This window comes from Pelodiscus sinensis, chromosome 4, assembly GCF_052426305.1.
Source record: "Pelodiscus sinensis isolate ZL-2025 chromosome 4, ASM5242630v1, whole genome shotgun sequence".
Classification (NCBI taxonomy): Eukaryota; Metazoa; Chordata; order Testudines; family Trionychidae; genus Pelodiscus; species Pelodiscus sinensis.
Genome location: NC_143055.1, coordinates 81,221,742 through 81,245,028, shown reverse-complemented (window position 1 = coordinate 81,245,028; position 23,287 = coordinate 81,221,742). Strand labels below are relative to the sequence as shown.

The following is a 23,287-nucleotide window of genomic DNA, read 5'->3' as shown; positions in this document are numbered from 1 at the left end:
TGGATCTGCAGGAGGCTTTACTTTCTCTGGGCCAGTCCCGGGGGGCGGGGGGGGGGGGAAGGAAGAGAGAGAGAGAGAGAGCTGCCACTTCTCAGTTAATTTATCTACTTGCAGGGTCTTTGTCTGCCTTAAAAGGATCCTAAACTGCCACCTTGGTTGGATATTTCTCATTCACCCCACATACATGTTCCACAGGTTTCATATATATTCATAAGCAATATGGTTTCTAAGCAAAATGCGGCCTCATGGCCTTGGGTACAAAAAACTACAATATCTTGCATTGTACTACAGATAACATACCAAAGGCATGATAAAAATCTTAACAAATTATAACTAAGAAAGCCAAGGTCAGGGAAGAAGGGAAAAGTAGAGGAATATGTCTGGTCAGCTAGACACCAGTGAAGAGGAGGGAGGGGGAGAGTCGTGTCCAACCAGTTACAGATAGTTCCTCGAAAACATCTGTTGAATGTGCAATGGCAGTCTAAAAACTAAAAAGCTAAGAGAATATTGGGAATCATTAGGAAAGGAATAGATAATAAGACAAAATACTGCATTGACTCTATATAAAATCATTGTATGCCCACATCGTGAATACTCTATGCAGATCTGGTCAGCCCATCTAAAAAGAGATACAATATATCTGGAAAGGGTACAGAAAGGGCAACAGAAATTATTAGGAGAAAGAAACAGCATTCATATGAGGAGAGATTAACAAGACTGGGACTTTTCAGCTTGGAAAAGAAATGACTAAAGGGTGGAGGGATATGTTAGCTGTGTAGAAAATCATGAACGGTGTGGAAAAATAGAATAAAGAAATGCTATTTATTCTTTCACTAACATAAAACAAGAAGCTGAGCCAATTAAATTTATAGGCAGCAGATTTAAAACAAACTAAATACATTATTTTTAAATAATCAGCCTGTGGAACTCTTTGTCAGGAGATGGTGCAAAAGCCCAAACTGTAACATGGTTCCAATAAGAACAAAATGAGTTCAAGAAGGGTAGGTCCATCAATGGCTACTAGCTGGAATAGTGTCCTTAACTTCTATTTGCCAGAATGGGTAACAGAATGGATCATGATGATTGCCTCTCCTATTTATTCCTCCTGTAGCACCTGGAATTGGCCACTGTTGGAAGAAGGATACTGGGTTAGAAGGACCTTTGGTCTGATCCAGTATGGCCATTCTGATGATCTTATATAGAGTTGAAATGTGTCTGCCCCCTTGCTGTAACCCACTAGACTCCACTTCCCTTCCAGAGATGAGAGAGCACCCAGGAGTCCGGATCTGGTGTGTCTCTCTCCACAGAGTAAGTAACAAAGTAAGAATGTACATTAAAATTTTAAGGCTAACCAGTATCCCTTAAGGACTTGTTACAAGATGTCAGAATATGTTAGCATTAGAGATGAGGGGGTCTATTTATTTAATTGTCTGTCTTGTATCTAGGCATTAGATACAGTGCTCTTGTCAGCTAATTACTAAGGGTATGTCTACATTAGCTCGTTAATTCGAGCAAGGTAGGCAAATCAGGCAACCGGAGTTGCAAAGAAGCCCTGGATTTAAATATCCCAGGCTTTATTTGCATGTTCCTGTCCGGTCGCCATGTTGAAATTTCACTAGCCCGAAGTAACTGCCGCGCGGCTACATGTGGCAGTGAAACGGTAATTCAAACTAAGCCCTCAGTTCAAATTACCGTTTCACTGCTGCGTATAGGCGCTCCGCAGTTACTTTGGGCTAGTGAAATTTCAAAATGGCAACCGGACGGGAACATGCAAATAAAGCCCGGGATATTTAAATCCAGGGCTTCATTTGCAACTCTGGTTGCCTGATTTGTCTACCTAGCTAGAACTAACAAGCTAGTGTAGACATACCCTAAGTTATCTGCCAAAAATTTAGTTTTCCAGTGCCTAGCCACTACATAGAGATAATACATGGGTGGAGTGGATGGGGTTGGTTTCTCCTTCTTATTTAGTGCTTGGCTTGTACTGAGCATGCTCAGTAACACTGCTGAAGCCTCTGTCCTCAGTCCACTCCTACATCACGGCATGCACAGGTCTCACCCCCACCAAAATCTGAAATGGTGCCCCTGCCCCTATTCCCACTCATGCACACATCTTCCCACCCAGACCCTCACTCCTGCACTCTACCTCCTAGCCAGACCCCACATCCCCAGCCCTTCCTGCACCCATTTCGTCATCGTGGGTTGTCTGGTGGACTGTGGAAAGATCTGTGTTGAGTGGGGTGGGCCGTAGGCCAAAAAGTTTGAGAATCGTGACTTTATGTCCATCACTACCACCCTCCCACACTTCCGCCCCAGCAGGGTTTGGAGCGGAGCCCTGCATAGGCTTGAGAAGCAGCAGTGTGGGAAGTGCTGCAGTTTCCCCAGATTTTCCATGTCGTTTCCTCCCTCCCAGAGGATGGGCTCCACTGCTGGCTCCACTGGCCCTGTGTCCTGGCCTTTGGGCAGGCCCTCTGGGGTACCATTGGCCTTGCTGGCTTCAGCACCCCTTGGGGTCTTGCTGCTTGCCATCCCCACAGGCTCTTCAGCCTGCTGTCCATGGGGTCCAGGCCACCAGTCCTGGAGGCTGGACTGCCGCTCTGGGTGCTGCTGCCAGCCTAGGCCCCTACAGTGGCTTCCAGCTCTTGCTGTGTTAGTGGCAATGCCATTCAGTCTGAGAGAGTTGGCAATTCTAGGTGTGACCCAGGCCTGAGGCAGTAAGGGATATGAAAAGGTTTTTGGGAGGTGCAGCTCAACTCACCCACCCTAAAAAAAGTCCCAGTGTTACTGTGCAGATGCCAACAGCAGCTACTTCTCTGGGGGTATGTCTACACTGCCACCCTAGTTCGAACTAGGGTGGCTAATGTAGGCATTCAAACTTGCAAATGAAGCCTGGGATTTAAATGTCCCAAGCTTCATTTGCATGTCTCAGGCGGGCACCATTTTTAAATGCCCGTAGTTCGAACTACCTGCCCGCGGATACACGCGGCATGGACTAGGTAGTTTGAATTAAAGCTCCTAATTCGAACTACCATTATTCCCCCGTAAGGAGCTTTAATGGTAGTTCGAATTAGGAGCTTTAATTCGAACTACCTAGTCCATGCCACATGTAGCACGGTAATTCGAATTACGGGCATTTAAAAATGGCACCCGCTCGGGGAACATGCAAATGAAGCCCGGGATATTTAAATCCCAGGCTTCATTTGCAAGTTTGAATGCCTACATTAGCCACCCTAGTTCAAACTAGGGCGGCAGTGTAGACATACCCCCAGTGGGAGTGGAAGAGATCAGGCAAAGTGGGGATCAGCCCTCTCCACTTGGAGGAAGAAGAAATTATTAAGGCAGGGAAGCGATGCTTTAGGGAACATCTAGACAGTGGCGCTATTTCGGGATACCACAAGTATCCGGAAATAGCAACGCCGCATCTTTAAATGCTCCCGCGATTCCCCGAAATAGCAAGCACTCTATTCTGGCATCTCTGTAACCCTCGTTCTACAAGGGTTAAGGGATTTTTTGGAACAGTGCCTTATTTTGAAATTTGGCGCTGCCTACACAGTGCCAAATTTCAAAATAAGTTCCTTTGGCCTAGACTTGGAATAAGCTACGCAATATGCATTGCACAAATTGCATAGCTTATTCCAACAGGAGGGTGCTGTTTAGACGCACCCTATATAGAGTGGAACTTACAAACAGGCAGAGAAAGGAATAGCTTTCAGTAGGGAGAGGTTGGGCTTTAGGAACAGAGATGGTGATGGGAGGGGAATGGTGCTCTGAGGAGCTGTTAGAAACTGGTGCAAGTACAAAATTCTGAACTACAGAAATAGCTTGCTTGCAAAAACTGAATTCCTTTCATTAGTGAGCTAAGGAAAGCCCATAGCAATTAACTTGCTCCAAATGCGTTGACTGTATGTTTTTGCTTCATAAACATAAGGAGGTAGTATAAGTGACATATATTTAGAGAAAGCAGTTTAAGTATAAAAGTAGCTTGCAGTACATTACCCCCCCCCCCCCCCCCGGAGCCACTCCTGCAAGGAAGAACCCCCAAGACCTTTAGACCTACATATATAAATGTTTTGGTCTTGATCATGAGAGCCCTCAAAGGGATCAGCCCAGGTTACCTGAGGGATTTCTTCATCACTATGACAGCTACATTCCACTTGAACAAAGGACCTGAGAACAAAGACATTTCAAGAGTTAAACTCATGTCTGTAGGAGACAGAGCAACTCATTGCTAGATGGAATTCGTCATCATGAGCCCTGCACTGTCGGAGCAAAATATAAAACCCACTTCCTTGGCCTACCCTTCCCACAGTATTGCCAACAAAAACTATCCCATTGCAGCTAGGTTTTCTATACCACTGATCCCCAAAGAAAGTTTCTAGCAGTAATCCTGTCACCATTTGGATTCAGATTTAGTTTGATCAAGGCTAACCACAATGTGCTCTCCATCATACTCTCACTGTGCTAATGTGGATGGGATTCTCTGGAATAACAGCCCTAGTCAGAGGCACAACAAGCTGTTCTGAGTCATGCAAGATATGACTTTGGGCCCCCCCTTATCTGGCTGCTCACCTCTGGAGCATTACTGCTTAGCTAACATTAATTATTTTACCCCATCTTCTCAGTGTATTAAAGATTAAATAATTTGCCTAGTTTTACCTGTGCCTAATATTTCTCAGGGGATGAAAGTAATTTAGGATTCTTACAGGTACTGTTGTATTGCACCCTGAGGGGGGTGCTTAGGACAGAGGGTTGGGGAAGTGTGACAGTACTTGTAAGAAGTGTAAGTGTGTGGTGGAGTGGAGGGGGGCTCAGGGCAAAGGGGATGTGGGGTTCAGGACAGGAAGATTGGGGGGTTCAGGAATAAGGGCTGGGGCTGACGCAAAGCTGGCCCAAGGTATGGGCCAACCGGGCTACCACCCGGGGCCCCCATTGTAGGGGGTGCCGCGTGGGGCTGCCAGGCCAGGTGGGGGCGGGGCTGCATATGCGCTGTGCAACTGGGGGCGGGGAGTGCTGTGTGCCCAGGGGTGGGGCTGCGCATGCGCCGCATTCCCGGGGGTAGCGCTGCGCTACTGGGGCCCAGGGCGCGCACATGACTCAGGCTGGCCCTGAGCTGAGGACTTAGGGCAGGGGGAATGTGAGGGATGCAAGGATCGGGGCTAGGAGCTAGGAATGGGGGCTCAGGCCAGGGAGCATATGGGGTTGCAGGAATCATGGTAGAAGGATGGAGTGTGAAGGTCAGGGCAGGGGTTGAGGGTGTGAGGGATTTCAGGGTAGGGGCGTTTGGGGTGTTCAGGAATAGGGACTGGGGGGCTCAGGGCAGAGGAGGGAGGGGATCAGAACAGGAGTGAGGGGTTGGGAATGAGGGCAGGGAAGTTATTATTATTATTTTTTTTTTTTTTGTATTGCACAGCTTCCATAGGAGGAAAGATTTTTAAAAAGACTGGGATTGTTCATTTAAAAAAAAAGACAACTAAGAGATGATATGATAGAGCTCTATAAAGTCATGAATGGTGTGGAGAAAGTGAATAGGGAAGTACTATTTACCCTTTCACATAACACATGAACCAATATATTTGAAAAAGTGGAACAATATCTAAAATTTAATTTCAATTGGTGTTCTATTTTTAACTTGAAGTTACTTGTGATTTAAAATTAATTATGATTAATCAGTTTTAATTGCATTGTTAATCACATGAGTTAACTGTGTTTAACCGACAGCTCTCCTTGCAATAAAAGAAAGTTATTAAGGTTACAAAGTTGGGTGCTGAAAAGTTAGTAGATACCACAGTTGAGGTTGATCATGCAATCCTATTTAGTGAACAACATCTAAACCATGCTGTATATGTGGCCTTAACTAAATCAGTACTTGGTCAACTGCATTAACCACCTTTATTAGTTTTAAGCAGGATCTGGATTCAGAGCCTTCGTCATTCTAGTACAGACTCTTACCACTTGAGTTAATGTAGCTAGCTGGCAGTTAGCAGTGTTTCGTATGTGGACCTGCCATGGGGTGAGAGGATGTGTAACTCACTGGAACAGAGAAACCAATTTCTCAGGCAACATATTCAAATATGTAGATTTGGGAGGCCCTGCATGAAGTTTAGCCTGCACTTTAATCTTGGAATAATTTTCAGCTCAGGTAAGTGTATGCATACTAGCTTTAATTGAATTAGAATTCTAAAAGTAGACATGTAGCTGTCACGGAACACTAGGAATTTACTTAGGCTGGCTAGTCCCTCCACCCATCTGTGCCACAGCAGTGACACTGCTGTTCTGAATGCACTAGCTTGATCAAAGGTATGGCATACATCTACCCAAGCTGGAAATTATATCTCCCCCTCAAAGCGTAATTGTACCCTAAGAACCAGTGTGGTTGAGGCTTATCTTCACTGCAACAGTGAGTTGGTTAGCACATTCAAGTTCCTTCGCTCAAGGTACCCTAATGAAGCCTATGATTATCTTGTATGGAAAGGGACTGAGAGTAACCACACTGCAAAACAAAATTTGAGCTACAGCAAGTGATTTGATTAGCAGCACAGTCTGAGAGGATTAGCAGCTGATGCATCCCCACTGCATTACTATCTTAGCTTGAGCATCCGCAGTGCACAAGTTTTAACCCTCCCCCCCGCCCTTCCCCACACACACACCATCCATAGGTGCTGGAAATAAGGGCATGGGGGATGCTGCTGCACCCCATAGCTTGCTGTGATTTCCATTATATACAGGATTTACAGTTTGGTTAAATGGCTGTCAGCATCAGAGCCTTCCCATCCATAGGATGGTTTAGGGAAGCCACCTGGATCCCTGTGCTTTTTGGGAGGCTTGCAGGGTGGCCTGAGGACTATTAAGGGGGCTGGGACTGGCACCAGGGGTCAGATCCACCCCCTTACTCACCAGTGGCAGCAGGAGCCATAGGAAGTGGAGCAACCTGGCCCCAGCCTGTTTTGCCATCTCCCATCCAGGATGATCTGCTTTTGCCATGGCAATGGGAAGCAGAGTGCCACAGCTCCAGCCCACTCCACTCCCACAAGCCACACTGCTAGGAGCTGGTAGAGCGGAGCAGACTGTGGCCAGGTTGCTCCGCTTCCCACCACTTTAGTGAGTGTAGTGTGTGGGGGTCTGATCAGTGTTCCTTCTAAGCTAAAGGGGAGTACAGCTTCACAGGTGATTAATCAGTCCCAACCAATCAGAGGCTCAGGGTTCCCTGCACAGAGCTGACTGACTGGCCAGGGCTGATTAATCACCTGTGAAGCTGTACGCCCCCTTTATAAAAATTGTTTGATCATCCCTGCGTCCATCCCACCCACTGATGGGCCAACTAGCTTGGGTTTAAAGCACTGTTGGAGCTAGAGATTTGCGTATATGGATGTAGTTGGGCTGATACAAAACTCAAGTTATTGCTTGAGCTAGAAAAGTAGTGAAGACAAATATTAAGTAGCTGACATAACATATGATGTAACATGGAGTCTAACATATTAGAATCAATCTAGGTAGAATGGCTGAGTTGAGTCATATCTACCTAACTTGTATAAGACTATTAAAAATGATGTCCAGAGTAATCTTCCAAAACATTTGTTTTAATTCTTATATGGCCCTTTATAGTTTAATATAGGAAAATGACACCTCTGATAACTTGTATGATCCTCCCATTGTTGAGCTGTGCTAGTGTCAGGCATCTATCCAGGAATTTAAAGCAGTTCAGTGGCTCATGATTTTGTCTCCTTTCAAGTATAGTCTTTCATAATGGAAGTGACTTATTTATTCATTGACTTTTTCCCAAACAACTAATTTTTGCCCTTCATGTCAAGCTCCAAAGATCCCCTACTTAGCCACCCCCACTTGTATAGTCTGTCAGTAACGAAGCTGATGCCAAAGTTATTTTATTTAGTATGTTTCAGAGAGGCATCTAATCAAAGTGATTTGTAGACATGCTGGTTGGGGCTGGATTCCAACTGGTGTCCCAGTGATAAAAGCCTGCTGATTAATCCCAGGGCTTCATTTACCTGAGATTTGCTGTTTGTATTGAATAAATAAAACAATATCCATTTCATTATCAGCTGCATGAAAAGGTTTGCATACTTGAAAATGTACCTGTCAAATATTCCACTCTCATATATTTTTCTTCCCAACTGAGATCATTAGTAGTAGTTTTGGTGTTCCAGAGGTGTTCTCTAATGAGTAAATGATTTAATGAACTAGGCACTAGTGAACTCTGTTTTTTTAAAATCAGGTTAGACAGGATTATATGTCTGTCTAGAAATAATTTGTACTGCATGGTGAGCATATCAAGTCATCACTAAGGAATGGCTGCCAAATGAAAAGCAGTCTCTGTGGAGGCCTTGAATCTATGAGATATAGTATGTGACCAGCAGCACAAGCTACTCTTCAGTGTCTGTGTGTTTGTGTTTAGTATGCAAACTATTTGTTTTTTTTAAAGAGAGACACTTGCAATCGTCTAGGTTTTGTTAGCAAACGGAAATAAGCAAAAAAATTTAGATATAGTTTAAATGGATGGTTTCTCATGACTTTGTGTGTGTGGTGTTTTGCTTTTTTACAATCTACTTTCTTCATAGTTAAGGCTGAGAAATCACTTATTCATAATGTAGGCTTCTCTCACCCCACCACCCGGACCTCCAGGGTGGTTGTTGCTGCTGAACATAGAAACAAGTTGTTGTGGCTGAGGTCACTTTTTAGTCTCAAGAGAAACTTACTGGCTAGCCCACTTTCAGAAATAGTTGTCACCCAGTCTCCAACTCAATAGATGGAGGTGCAAGTTCTTTGTAAATCTGGTCCTAGGGGGTCTTAAGTGGAGTAACTTAAATTTTAAGAAATCAAGAGGACACTTTTGAAAAGTTTGATCCTGTACTGCCGGTAGAGGGTTAATTCAGAGTTGTTGGGTTATTTCTTTTACTTTCACTGTTTCCTGTAGCTTGGGAAGCAGGTAACATATTTTTCAAATTTAGCAGCAGTGATGCCAATGATAACGCATCCTTTTGGAAAAGGTAATATTTTGCTGCCAATTTAGCTTTATTTGTTTTTTGTCTTATGATTTTGGTATGATCGGTACAAAACGTATTTCATGATGTAGGCAGAGGAATCTTCAATTCGGTATACAGATCTACAAAGTATTACAAAATTTTTACTTTAGTTAATGAGTGCTACTAGGAAAGTGCTTTCGTACTTGTCAGTCAATTGACTTGCACACACATTTTTCTTGACTTGGCTTGGTAGTTGTCTAATTTTTTCCTAGAGATCTTTGAGTACTTCTGTTCCACCAGGTTAATGCTCTCAGCTAAGCAACATAATAACCTTGCAAGTTGAAAGAGGAAAGTTTCTGGCTCCCACACCAAATAGATTCTCCATACAACTGAGGCACAGTTTCAAAAAGATGCTCTGCAAGTGTCTCGTATCTTTTTCAAAAGATTAAAATATCTGCTTTCCTCTTTTACAAGGAACATTTAAAAAACTTGGTTATAGCTTCCATCAGTAAAATAATACTTGAAACTTATCAAATACCTAAGGATTCAGGATCACAAAACACTTATCATTAGACACTTATGAAAACTAATACTTATTTTAGGTGCCCATGTAGGTTGAGAAAATATTGAACAACCACCCTCTGAAAACTGGACTCCTTTTAAAGTATCTAAATGTGGTCACCTCAAAATGAAGATACCTTAAATCACTAGCTATATTAAATTATACTGTTAAGTTTCGCAACATTCATGTGAGCTAGTTTAGCATTAGTATCCCCATTGCAGAGATGAAGAAATTGAAACACAGGGTGTATATTGACCTTAGTTAAACAGGAAGTCTATAACAGATTCAAAACAAAGCCCATCTCCAGCTCCTACCTAAATGCTTAACTAGAGCTGTTCAGGGACTGGAATTTCTGTTTTATGTGACATTTTACAATTTCTAAATATGAATAAAATGACAATTTCAAACTTCCCTGCAAAATAATTTTTTCAAAGAGTTGCTTTGGTTCATTTGCATCAATGTTAGTGATTGATAGTATTTGCAGTAATTCTGACTTTTTAGTTTGTATTAAGAACATAAGAATGGCCATACTGGATCAGATTAAAGGTCCATCTAGCCCAGTATCCTGTCTTCCAACAGTGGCCAATACCAGATGCACCACAGGGAGTGAACAGAAAAGGTAATCAAGTAATCCCTCTCCTGTCATCCATTTCCAGGCCCTGACAAACAGGCTAGGGACACCATTCCTACCCATTCTGGCTATAATAGCAAATTTCAAAACAAGGTAATTTTGAAACAAAAAAAAATCAGAACATTTAATTCTAATTGCGATAGCTTTTTGCTATTTTTTCCAAATGGAATTTTTTTGGAATTGATATGTTCCTTTTGAATGTGTTGATTTCAACAAACTACCTGTGGGGGAGGGAAGAGAGGAGAGCCTGGCATCACAGAGGTTAAACAAAGCCTTCTGGCCCAGCTAGCCCCGCTCTGCTTTACCTGTAGCCAATTCCAGGCCTGGAGGGAGGATACAAAGAAGAAGACTGGCTCTGTTGGGGGCTGACCAGCAAGAATACAGGAGTGTGGTTCTGCTGTCTGTAAGACAGGAACCAAAGCCTGTGCACTTGGACAGCCACAGGAGCAAGTGAAGCCTCCAACCCCGCTCCTTCGGACAAAGGGGGAAACCTGCTAGAACCCTAGCTAAGGGAAAAATCTGGGCTTGAGTTTCTAGCTGGGGCATCAGTGGCAGAGTTCTGCACCCTTCTTCTGCTGGCTAATTCTGGGACCTAACCACTAGGCCACCCCGCTGCCAGGGAGACCTGGCCACACTGGCATTTTCCAATGAGAAAATATTCATCTGGAAATGTTTTGACTAGCTTTAACCACAAGATCATCTTTCCTCCTCTTACTATCATCTTAATGTACCAGATGCTTGAAATCCACATAGATTTTGCTGCTTCTGAACCCAAGAAGAGCAGCTATTGGTCCTTTGGGATTATAAATTAAAAATCTTTGGTTGGATAAGTAAGTGACATCCCAGTTTATTGTCAGCACTATGAGTCAATTGTCAGTGAGAGCAAAACATTTCTTATAGATGACATTCATTACTCTAGGCAATGTTTTTTTTAAGACTTACATTAAATCTGCTGCTATATTTAGTCTCTTCAAAATTGGTCTTTTTTTATAAAAAAAAAGACATATTTTGTACTCTTAATATGTTTGAGATTATGTAGTAACTATAAAAAAGTCAATCAGTAAAGAACTCTAAAGATAAATCGGAGAAGTTTTAAATCAATTCACCAAAATTGAGCTTCTGTGTACCTTATTTGCTAACCAGATTGTTGTTTTTTCAAAATCAAAAAGAATGTGTTCCAATGTCTCCTTTTAGCTGCTTTGATGATCCTCTCCAGTGCTGCTTTATGCAAACCCCAGCACAGCCAAACAGACTTCCCTGAGGGTGAGTGACAGTATATGCTTTCAAGGTATGCTAAATGAGAAATGTGCAATTGAAGCAAAGCAGTCACAAATTTGAATGAAGGACTGAAACTGTTGAAGCTGCATCTGTTGATAGAAAATAGATGTGCCAGTTGCTATTTACCTACCAAAATTAGCTCTCCGTGATCCGCTTTATTAAATGGGACAGAAACATGTTCACAAATTTTCTCAAGAGGTTCAAAAACTGTGCTCTCACATTTCAGAGTAAAACATGGTTCTTTTCCATGTCATTTGCATTTTGCCTGCTGCTGGTATTGCTGATGATGACAGCAAGATATAGATTTGTGTGATGGAGTATACAAACCCCACACTGAACAACTGCCCCGTCACATCTGTGAAACAGGCACAGGTTGGAGGAGTTTGGAACGAAAGCAAAACAGATCATTTGTGGGCAGACTGGGGAAGGAGAACAGGACTTCTTTCCTCTGGTGTTGGTCTGACGGCAGGCAGGGACTTCTCTAGTGACCATGGCTTGAAGGTGCCTCCCTGAGGGGAGGGAGGGCCTGATCCTGAGACATTCTGTAAGAGTGGCATTCCCCACTCCTCTACTAAGACTCTTACCAACTGTTTCTTTTAATCTCCTTTTGATTTTTTCTTTATGGACTAGTCTGGAGAGGCCCAGGATTAAATCAGAGGAAGAAGCAGGCTACTGCACAGGTCAGGAGTGAGCAATATGCCAGAGTCAGTTCACCAGGGTTAGCCCCTATCAGGCTGCTGCTTTCGCTTCCACAGCTACAGCTGCTTGAAGCTCCCATTGGCTGTGGATTGCCGTTCTCAGCCAATGGGAGCTGTGGGTGTTACCTGCACAAATTTCTCTATCCCTTCCACACTTTAGGGACACACACCTTTACCCAGTTCCTAGGGCTCAAGGTACATTTAATTTAAACACCCACTCTTACCCAATTCCTAGGGCTCAGGGTGTAACTTCCAGCAGGTTTGCAGGATCTTTTGCCACTGAAAGAGCCTTACACAGTAATATTCTTCTTCTCTATTTAACGACAATTCCCAAGCAAACAGAATACACATACAAAGCATACAGTATCAGAGGGGTAGCCATGTTCGTCTGAATTTGCAAAAACAATGAGGAGTCCTGTGGCACCTTATACACTAACAGATTTATTGGAGCATAAGCTTTCATGACAAAGTGGGTCTTTGTCCACAAAAGCTTATGCTCCAATAAATCTGTTAGTCTATAAGGTGTCACAGGACTCCTCGTTGCTAAAGTATACAGTGCCATACTCACCGATCCTGATAAAGGCGGGCAAACTTCCCCTGTTGGCCAAGCAAAGTCAATCTCTCTGGATCTTAGCTGATGCACCTCACGGCCATGCAGAGAACGCTGTGTCTTGGAGATGAGTTCTTTCAGGTCTTCCGTACTCCTCCTTGGTGTTCCTTTCTTTCCCTTTCCCTCTTCTTGCTGGTCTCCTTCTTGGACCTCAGTTTATATAGTGAAACTTGAGTCCTGCTTAGCTATAGCTTAATCAATTACTTTAGTATAATTTTACTAACCAATCATAACATACTGTAACAATTACCTAACCAATCATACCCACCACCTTGGTTGATTTACAATTAGCAAAATTAATTATCCAGCAGACAGAAACAGTTTGGCTACGTCTAAACTACACCCCTCTCTCGGCAGAGGGATATAAATTAGACATATAGAAAGTCTAATTTAAATATCCTACACTTCATTTGCATAATGGTGGCTGCTGCTTTTATTCGAAACGGGGCTTTTTGAAAAAAAAAAGGCAGTTTAGACAGGGCATTTTTGACAGAAATGCCCCATTTCGAAAGATCCTTTACTCATTTTTTAAGGACTAAAGGATCTTTTGAGATGGGGCATTTCTGTCAAAAATGCCCCATCTAAACTGCCGTTTTTTTCGAAAAGCCCCATTTTTTGTAAAAAAGCAGCAGCCGCCATTATGCAAATGAAGCGTGGGATATTTAAATCCTGGCTTCATTTGCACTTTCGATACATCTAATTTACATCCCTCTGCCAACAGAGGGGTGTAGTTTAGACGTAGCCCTACAAACCAGATAGAGATCACACAGACAAACAATAGGATAGTGAAGCAAAATGCAGGACAATGTAGCACTTTAAAGACTAACAAGATGGTTTATTAGATGATGAGCTTTCATGGGCCAGACCCACTTCCTCAGATCAAATAGTGGAAGAAAGTAGTCACAACCATATATACCAAAGGATACAATTTAAAAAAAAATGAACAAATATGAAAAGGACAAATCACATTGCAGAACAGGAGGGGGATGCGGGGGGGGGGGGGAGGAAGGAAGGTAAGTGTCTGTGAATTGATATTAGAGGTAGGGAGAGTGGGATGTTTGTGAGTTAATGGTATTAGAGGTGATAATTGGGGAAACTATCTTGGTAATGGGTGAGATAGTTCAAATGTTTATTGAGTCCTTTTTGAAAATTGTCGAATTTTAACATGAATGACAGTTCAGAGGATTCCCTTTCAAGTGCAGATGTAAAAGGTCTTTGTAGCAGAATGCAGGTGGTTAAGTCATTGAGAGAGTGTCCTTTCTGGTTAAAATGGCAAGAAACTGTTTTCTCTTTGAGATCTTGTCTGATATCTGTTTTGTGGGCATTAATCCTTTGGCGAAGTGTCTGAGATGTTTGTCCAATGTACATAGCAGACGGACACTTTCGGCACATGATAGCATAGATTATATTTCTGGATGCGCAGGAATTTGTGTTCTTGATCTTATAACTCAGTTGGTTAGGTCCAATAATGGTATCAGCAGAATGAATATGTGGACAAAGCTGGCAACGGGGTTTGTTGCAAGGGAAGGTACCAGGGTTGGTATTAGTGTGGTATGTCCTGTGGTGGTTGGTAAGAATCATCTTGAGGTTAGGTGGTTGTCTATAGGAGACTATGGGTCTGTCTCCCAGAGCCTCTTTGAGTATGGTATCCTGTTCCAATATAGGCTGTAGTTTATTGATAATGTGTTGGACAGGTTTAAGTTGGGGGTTGTAGGTGATGACAAGTGGTGTTCTATTGTTGGTTTTCTTGGGTCTGTCTTGAAGTAGATGGTTTCTAGGTATTCGTCTGGCTCTTTCAATTTGCTTTTTTATTTCTCTGGGTGGGTAGTTGAGGTTTATAAATGCTTGGTAGAGATCCTGAAGCTTCTGGTCTCTGTCAGTGGGATTAGAGCAGATGCGGTTGTATCGAAGGGCTTGGCTATAGACGATGGATCGTGTGGTGTGTTCTGGATGGGAGCTGGAAGCATGTAGGTAACTGTATGAGTCGGTGGGTTTTCTGTAGAGAGTGGTGTCTAATTTTCCATTGTTGATTTGTACGGTGGTGTCCAGGAAGTGGATCTCTCGTGTAGAATGGTCCAGGCTGAGGTTGATGGTGGGGTGTAGGTTGTTGAAATCTCTGTGGAATATCTCCAGTGTTTCTTGGCCATGCGTCCAGATCATAAAGATGTCATCGATGTACCGTAGGTAGAGGAGGGGTGAAAGGGGACGGGAGTTGAGGAAATGTTGTTCTAGGTCAGCCATAAAGATGTTAGCATACTGTGGGGCCATGCATGTACCCATGGCTGTGCCGCTGATCTGGAGGTATAAGTTGTTCTCAAACTGGAAATAATTGTGGGTGAGAACAAAGTTACATAGGTCTGCTATCAGGTTGGCAGTAGTGTCCTGTGGGAAAGTGTTTCTAATTGCTTGTAATCCGTCTTCATGTGGGATGTTGGTATATAGAGCTTCTACATCCATGGTGGCAAGGATGGTATTATTGGGGAGGTTATCGATGTTTTGTAGTTTCCTTAGGAAGTCAGGAGTGTCTCGGAGATAGCTGGGGGTATTGGTTATGAAGGGTTTGAGAAGAGTGTCTACATAGCTGGATAGACCAGTAGTGAGCGTGCCAATACCAGAGATGATGGGACGTCCGGGGTGCCCAGGTTTATGGATCTTGGGAAGTAGATAGAACAATCCTGGTCGGGGGTCAGAAGGTGATTCTGTGTGGATTTGTTCCCGAGTAGCTGTGGGGAGGCTTTTAAGGAGACAGTGTAGTTTCTTTTGGTATTCCAAGGTGGGATCAGAGGGGAGAGGTTTGTAAAATGTGGTGTTGGAGAGTTGTCTGGTTGCCTCCTGGTTATAGTCGGCCTTATTCATAATGACCACAGCACCCCCTTTGTCAGCTGGTTTGATTACAATGTCCAGGTTGTTTTTGAGACTCTGGATGGCATGGTGTTCAGCGCGGCTAAGATTGTGTGTCGCTTGTTGTCGTTTGCGAATAATGTCAGTCTGTGCGTTGTTGCGGAAGCTGTGTATATAGAAATCCAGATTGTAATTCCGACAGTCAGGGGGAGTCCATATAGAATTATTTTTCCTTTGGTGTTGATAGGGGGGAACTGGTAGGTCAGACTGATGTTCAGTGGTGGTTTGGAAATATTCTCGGAGACGGAGGCAGCGAAAAAAAGCCTCAAGGTCACCACAAAATTGTATCCAGTTTGTGGGGGACGTGGGGCAGAAAGAGAGACCCCGGGACAAGACAGACTCTTCTGCTGGATTGAGTTTGTAGCTGGAGAGGTTAACAATATTATCCGGTGGGTTGAGGCAGTTGCTGTTGTAGCCAGTGGTATGGAGCAGGTTAGAAAATTTATTGTCTTTTCTTTGTTGTAGGGAATAGAAGTGTGTATAGTAGATTTCTTGTCTGGTGGAACAAAAGTCTTGCAAGGTGTCAGTCGGTGTGGATGTTTGTCTTGAGATGAGATGATCTAAGTTAGAAATGTCATTCTTCATGGTTTTCTGTTTCTTGTATAAAATACTTATCAGGTGGTTTCTTAATTTCTTGGATAGTGTGAGGCAGAGTCTTTCACTGTAGTCAGTGCAGTGAGGAAAGTGAGGACAATAGGAAAGTGAGGACAATAATCATAGAATGAGGAGTCCCCGTCCTCAAGTATTGATGAGCAGTTTCTTGCCAGATGAAATGCTGTTAACTAAGTTTTCTCTACCCATCTTGAGATCTATTTCTTTATCTGGTGACAGTGGATGCCATTATGACAAGGTCGCCTTCTCACAGCCTAGTGTGACACTAGTGTGACACCATTTTAATGCAATTTAGATGGAATACGATGAGTATGTGACTCCAAGCTTTACAGCTAATGGCTGCTGCTCTTCAGTCTGGTTGCAGAAGGCAGCTTTAGTTTAGGCCTTCCAATATGACTGCCAAAAAACCATATTGTTACATGGGAAGTAGCCAAGAAGAGTGATCCATGGCCATTGGGAGCTTCAAGTGGCCATACCTGTGGAGGCACAGGTAAATAAAGTTGTGGCAGCCAGCCAGGGGCTACCCCTGGTGAACTGCATCTGACACACAAGCCAGTTATTGCCCACCGCTGGGCAGTATAGGTAGAACTGACCAAGGACCAGCAACTGAAGAGAAGGGACTGGCTCATTAAAGGGACTTTTGGGTTGCTGGACTTATGAACCTGAATGAAAAGGACACTTCCCAGCTTACCTGGGGGTGGGTTGTTTGCTCATTTTTTATGTTTGTGGCTGTGGTGTTTTCCTAAGTTAATGCAGAGTTACTTCTCTCATTTCATTAAGTGTTTTGGATACACTCAGACTCTGTGCTTGCGAGAGGGGAAATATTTCCTTTTAGAGGCATCCAAGGGGTGATGTGTAATTGTCCCAAGTCCCCAGGTGGGTGCTCAGGCCAATTTTGCATTGTGTTGTTGAAAAGGGACCTCTAGAAACTGAACCAGGCCCTTACTGCTGCCCACTTTGACTGGCAGAAGGATTATACTTGTACTCAGTCCCATACTCTTGCTTTACTCTTTGCAGTCAAGAGGGCATTGATAAGACCTTCACAACAAGAAACTCTCCAGCCAGAACATCTCATAGTGGGACATGTACAATACACCGCAGAGCCACCTTTCATTCGTTAACCACATAGGTCTCATGTTCGCACTCTCTGGTGGAACATAGTTACCTCGGAATAAAATGGGCCTCAAAGGTTACTTTCTAGTCCAAATTGGACCCATTTCTGGGGAACCCTCATTACTTGTTGCCGCAAGGAGACTCAGGTGGCTTCACACTCACAAGCTTCATTGATATTTATTCTATTGGAGGGAAATTAGTGTTTATTATTAATACAGCACTGTAAATGTACAGGTGCTCTACAGTTGGTAAACTGAGCCAAACTAATCCCATCTCAAAGATCTTACAGTCTGTTTGTGGGGGGGAGAGTGCAGTGCAATGCATACTCATGGGGCCAGTGGCGGCAAAGTACAGTTTGTGTTGGGGAGGTAAAGTTCAATTTTAGGCTAGGATAGAGGTTAACAACACAGTTTCCTTACGGCCCCTAATCTAGTTCGAGTTGACATAGCAGTGGCAGCCCTTCTGCACCAGGGGTGTGGGTGTGTGGGCATAGGGCTTAGGTCCCACTTGCACGTGGATTGAATGCCCCCATCACCTCTAATAGTGACCTTTTTTGGCCTATATGGAGGACCGGTTCTGCAGGATGTAGAGTGTGCACAGCATAGCTCCTCTACCTGTGGTCTTCCCATGAAACTCTGCTATGGGGCCTCAAAGGTGCCGAGAGCCTGATGCTGGATGCTTTCCATCATGGGCAGCTTCTACCTCCATGAGCATTTGGTGGAATGAATAAAGGGGGCAGCCTGATTTTTTTCAGAAGCTTTTTTTAAGAAACGAAAGCTGAAATTTCAAGGTTTTTTTCCAGGTATCTGTCTCAGTTTAAGACCAATGGGCAAACTTCCCGGAGCTTTGAGGGTTTGTGGACTGTGAACTACTCAGTGGTTCACAAAACTATTTCAAATTGGCAAACATACTTTCCCATGTGTCATTTAAAACTGATTATATTGTTTTTCTGAGAAGCCCGTGTTACAGATAGAAAAACAACCCTAGTATTTTTCAAACGTGAATGCCTAAAGTTAAGCACCTACAAATCCAGATCAATCACTGAAATAAAAATGTGTTGCTTTTCAAAAGTACTGAGGCGCTCAGATAATATGATGATGGCAGTGGCACCAATTATAGGGAGGAAGACTTCCCTCCCGCAGGTTTTCTCACTTGCTTAAAGTACCATAGACTCTGATGCCAGCAGGGTTGGAACATGAATCAATTGTTTTTGAGTCATGGTCCTGTACTAAATCAATACACTTCTGTTGGAAGGCTCTGGAGCATTGCTCAGGCTGCATTGTTGTAGTGCCTCTGAAATTTGATGCAACTGCTCCTCCATGCAGATGGAGGGGTGACTAGGCCAAATTTCATTAAGTGGCATTGTTACCTCTCTCACCGGGTCACAACACTGCTCAAATTTGGCCTTGGATACCTCTCCATCAAGACAGAGGGGTGGCTGGGTCAAATAGTGTTGTGACTTGGTACATGAGAAGCCTGTTCTGTACATTGGCACACAGAGTAGTCTGCTAACCTCAGCTCATGCACTTTGTGAGTAAGAGAGAGGGGAGACTCCCAGGCCAACCGAGTTCTGGTGTCTCAGTTGGTGGAGGATAAATGTTTTGGCCACTGAATTCATTTTCTAATTAGAATTTTCCTCCAGCTTGCTGTATTTGTTTTCTTACTCAGTCTACGTTTTACTTTCTCATCCTTTTACATTGGACTTATTTTCTCTGCTCTTTTTAATCACTGTTTCTGACTAGGAAATACAGTAATTCAACAACATTGAAGTTGAAGTCATACTTCTAAACTTAGCAAGAATCACTACACCTTAGCTCACTTCAAGTAATCTGAATCTTGCTAAGTTTAGAAGTGTGCACTGACAGCAAATAACTGAGCAGTACACAGGTATGAGATCTGTATTTGGTATTGTGGGTGAGATTACATTCATAACGACTCCTCACACACAATCAATATGTGTTTATCAGCCTGGGATACCCGGAGCTGTGGTGTGTGAACCTGTCACCCACAATCCCAAACAGTTATTTGCTGAGTGTTTAAACTGATCTCAGAGAAGTACCTGGCCAGGCATTAAACACAGTGAAGACATTTCATTATGGACTGCTTGTCTATATACATCTGGAATGCCAGGCTTGTTGCCTCCTTTTTAAGGGGCAGAAAAGTGATTTTTCTTAGAAGAGAAATAATTTTGCAAAGGAGGAATTGGCTTCAATCTGCAAAAGTGGTTCATGACTATATCAGCCTGCTTCAAGGCTAGCTGTGAATGGACCAGGGCAGAGATACAACAGAGTCCAACATAATGCTCCATGATAAGCAAATGACAGAGGGTACGTCTATACTGCACAGCTATTTCAAAATAAGCTATTCTGGAATAGTTATTCTGAAATAGCACGTCTACATTGCAGGGAAGCCTCAAATGAGTCTGAGGCAGGCTTTCTGAATGTGGACATGCTGTCTGGATTTAGAGCCCCAGCAGGCACTGGGGAGGAATAATTTAGAATGATTCTGGTAAGGGGCTATTATAAATAGTAGCAGTGGAGCGTCTACACATGCCTTACTTCAAAATAGCTATTTCGGAATAGACATTATTCCTCGTAGAATGAGGTTTGCAGCTTTTGGAATAAGCCATCTGTTATTTCAAAATTATTTCGAAATAACGGAATAGCTGTGTAGACACTCGCATTGTTATTTTGAAATAATGCTAGTTATCTTGAAATAATGGTTCAGTGTAGATGTATCCAGAATGACTAAATCCAATGTTCAAAAATCAGAGGACAAACCAAAATAATACTGTTTATTATAACACCATCCCTATTCGATAAATCATATGCTGAAAGGAGCGGTAAACATACCTGTCTTGGAGCATCTAATTTCGGTGACTATGGTCAACCCAGCCATCCTTCCTTTGTGTTTACCATGTCCCAACAATTCACTCTGTTAATTTTTATCTTTGGCAGTATTCTGTTGTCAAGAAGAACTTCTAATGAGGCCAGTAGCCTTTTATATACTGACAAATTCTTTTCTCTCATCATGAGACCTACAGTCTTGATTACAGGTTACCTAGACTATCTAGAACTTTAGAATGAATGTCATTCTATACATTCAAAGATATGATTAATTGCTTGAAGGTTTGTTTTCTTGAAACAGAGTTGCCATACTGTCTCACCATAGAGGTTTTCCTGATTAGCTATGTACTGATGAGACAGTTAAATTCCTTACATTCAATTGTCCCAGTAAACAATGGATTGAGGTTAGCAGGATGAAATAGCAAGCATATGCTTGCTTTAGAATTTTGAGCATAAATAACATGGGCACTGTTCTTCTTCCTTGCTGGTTTCCTGCACAGACTCATTGTTTCAAGAGAGCTTTATTCTATCCCCTGGAATAGTGCTCAAACATGTTCATTCTAAGCACAAAAATATTGTCAAAACAAATGTGGCAAAGCCTCAGTTGGAGAACAGCTGTGGAATGCCTTTGTCACATGCTGTTGCTGCAGCCTGGGAGATGGTGCATTGCCCTCTGTTTCTGTCACTAAAGATAAAAGCAGTAGGTCTGAGGAACAGGTGTGCCATCTTGGCATGGCAAGAGATGGTCCTGTGGAATAAGCAGAGTGGAGACCCAGGAGATGTGGATGATATGCCTGTCTTTGCAACAAGCTGCTTATGTGGCTTTGAGCAAGACTCAGTCTGTTTGGGCCTCACTTTCCCCATTTGTAAACTGGAGTTTATAGTATTACCTATTTTTTAGAGATGTTTCAAGATTTAATTATTCAAAGCTTGTAAATAAATTAGCTATCTACAGATGGAAGGTGAAGTCTAAAATATTAATTTACAAGCACTAGAAAAGATTTTTTTTACCAGGGTAAGCTGTTACAAAATAACGGACATTAAAATGTAAAAAAGAGAGGATGTTATTAGGAACTTAGAGTATGTCTGCACTGCAACACTATTTTGAAATAGCTAGCACTATTCTGAAATAACTTAGTTCATGTCTACACAGCAGGCAGTTATTTTGAAATAGTGTGAAAATACTGTCAAGCTGGAGGACTTCTTTCTTCGACTCTTGAAACCCTCATTCTACAAGGAATAAGGGAAGTCAGAGGAAGAGTGCTCTATTTAAAAATAAGTGCTGTGTGGACACTCCCTATTTCGAAATAAGATACACAAAGTGAGCTATGTCAATTGCATAACTTATTTCATGTCCTTAGACATAGTCTTGCTAAACACTCATGTCTCTTCTAGAACAATGGTTTTCAACCTTTTTTCATTTGTGGACTCATAAAAAATGTTGAATGGAGTTGCAGACTGCTTTAGAAATCTTAGTCATATGTCTGTGGATCCCCAGAAGTCTGTCTGCAGACTCCAAGTTGAAAACCTCTTCTCTAGAAGTTTTCAACGAGATAAGGCAATAAAAAGGAACAATCTGACAGACCTCTCGCATAAAATACATTTAACATGGCAATGTAAATCATTGTTGAAAGCCTATCAGCTCTGATCATCTAAATCAGATATCTGTAAAAGAGCGGGCCCTGATTTTTCTATGTAAAATTAGCATGTCATTGTTACACTGAAAAACACTTGTGTGTGATATTCGTTTTTGTAAGCCTTTTCTATTGATACTGTAGAAGATATCAATTACATCTTGTTTTAATTAAATAGATAATTAACACACCCATTACTTCTATTTTTCTCCCATAAATTTCCTAGTACTGTCAGAGTCATGAAAGTCAGGATCAGGTTATATGTGATGCCCCTTCATCCAATCTAAATCACAAGAGGCATTTTTCACAAATATTGACAAATAAGAGATTAGATTCTCTTCCTGAGATCTATTCTTCAGGCACTAGAACTTGTGTGGGTGCCTGAATTGGTTTGGCAGCACAATGGAAGCCTGTTTCCTTGCCAACCAGGAGCGATGAACCCAGTGTTTAAACATAATGTTTCTGAAACTAAACAAAATCCAAATGGAAAATTTTGCATTTGATGACATGACACCCCAAATGTGTTTGAACTGTAAGCCACGGTTTCCTCCTAGCCACGTGGACTCTTGAAATAGTTGTTGGATGTTTTTATTTTGATCGTTTATTTTGCAGAATGAGGAGGAAGAAAAGGAAGTCTCATGGCTAAAAATCTAACCTAAGGTCAAGCAGTCTGGGTTTTGTTCCCAGCCTTGTCCTGGACTTTCTGTAGTATTACACAAATCACATGATGTCTCTCTGCCCCAGTTTTGCCCATATATAATTGCAAGGGGAAAAGAAGAAAATAAATGTATGCATGTTTGTAAAGCACTTCACAGACATTCTCAGATGGAAGGTGTTATAGGAATGTAAAATATTATTTATTTTGTTACAGTTAAAGATTCACCTGATTTTATAGCTGCATTGACCAAGTCACAGAAGAAAATGAAGTGAGTAGTCACAGAGTAAATAACTCAGTGATTGCAATTTGAATCCATGATACTTCTATCATTTCCACTTTATTGTACCAATTAAAACACATTTCCTCATCAGATGTATTAATTTTTAAATACACAGACAATGTGAAAGCAAGCAAATCTGGTATTCTGACTTCAAAAACTGGTTCCAGAGCTCCCAAAACAGCCACACATAATTCCAGTTCATTTAGCAGCCTTGTGAGTATCTTAATGAAGTCAAAGGGGAGGGGGGATTTATTCCCACTGAGTTAATAAATACGAAGTCAGTGTTTGATGATTCTTATGAAATCCCCACTTGCCTCGTAACATTAATGATAGATCTGATTAAATTGCAACAATTAGTATTACATTAGTATTATTGCAAAAGAATGATTAAGCCTAAATGATGAGGAAGATTCTAAGGGTGGGAGCCACAAAGGTACTTAGGTGCCTAACTCGTATTTTTAGAGAGGACTGTGATCTATAAAAGTC

At 42.3% G+C, this 23,287-nt stretch overlaps 1 long non-coding RNA gene across 1 annotated transcript in view; it reads left to right on the top strand.

The window, feature by feature from the left end:
- LOC142829602 (uncharacterized) overlaps positions 1–23,028 on the top strand; it is a 54,234-nt gene extending 31,206 nt beyond the window's left edge. Inside the window, exons 3-4 of the long non-coding RNA XR_016349343.1 lie at positions 11,366–11,434; positions 22,735–23,028. This is a non-coding gene — a long non-coding RNA (uncharacterized LOC142829602). The remainder of the gene's footprint in view (positions 1–11,365; positions 11,435–22,734) is intronic.
- The last annotated feature ends 259 nt before the right edge of the window (positions 23,029–23,287 follow it).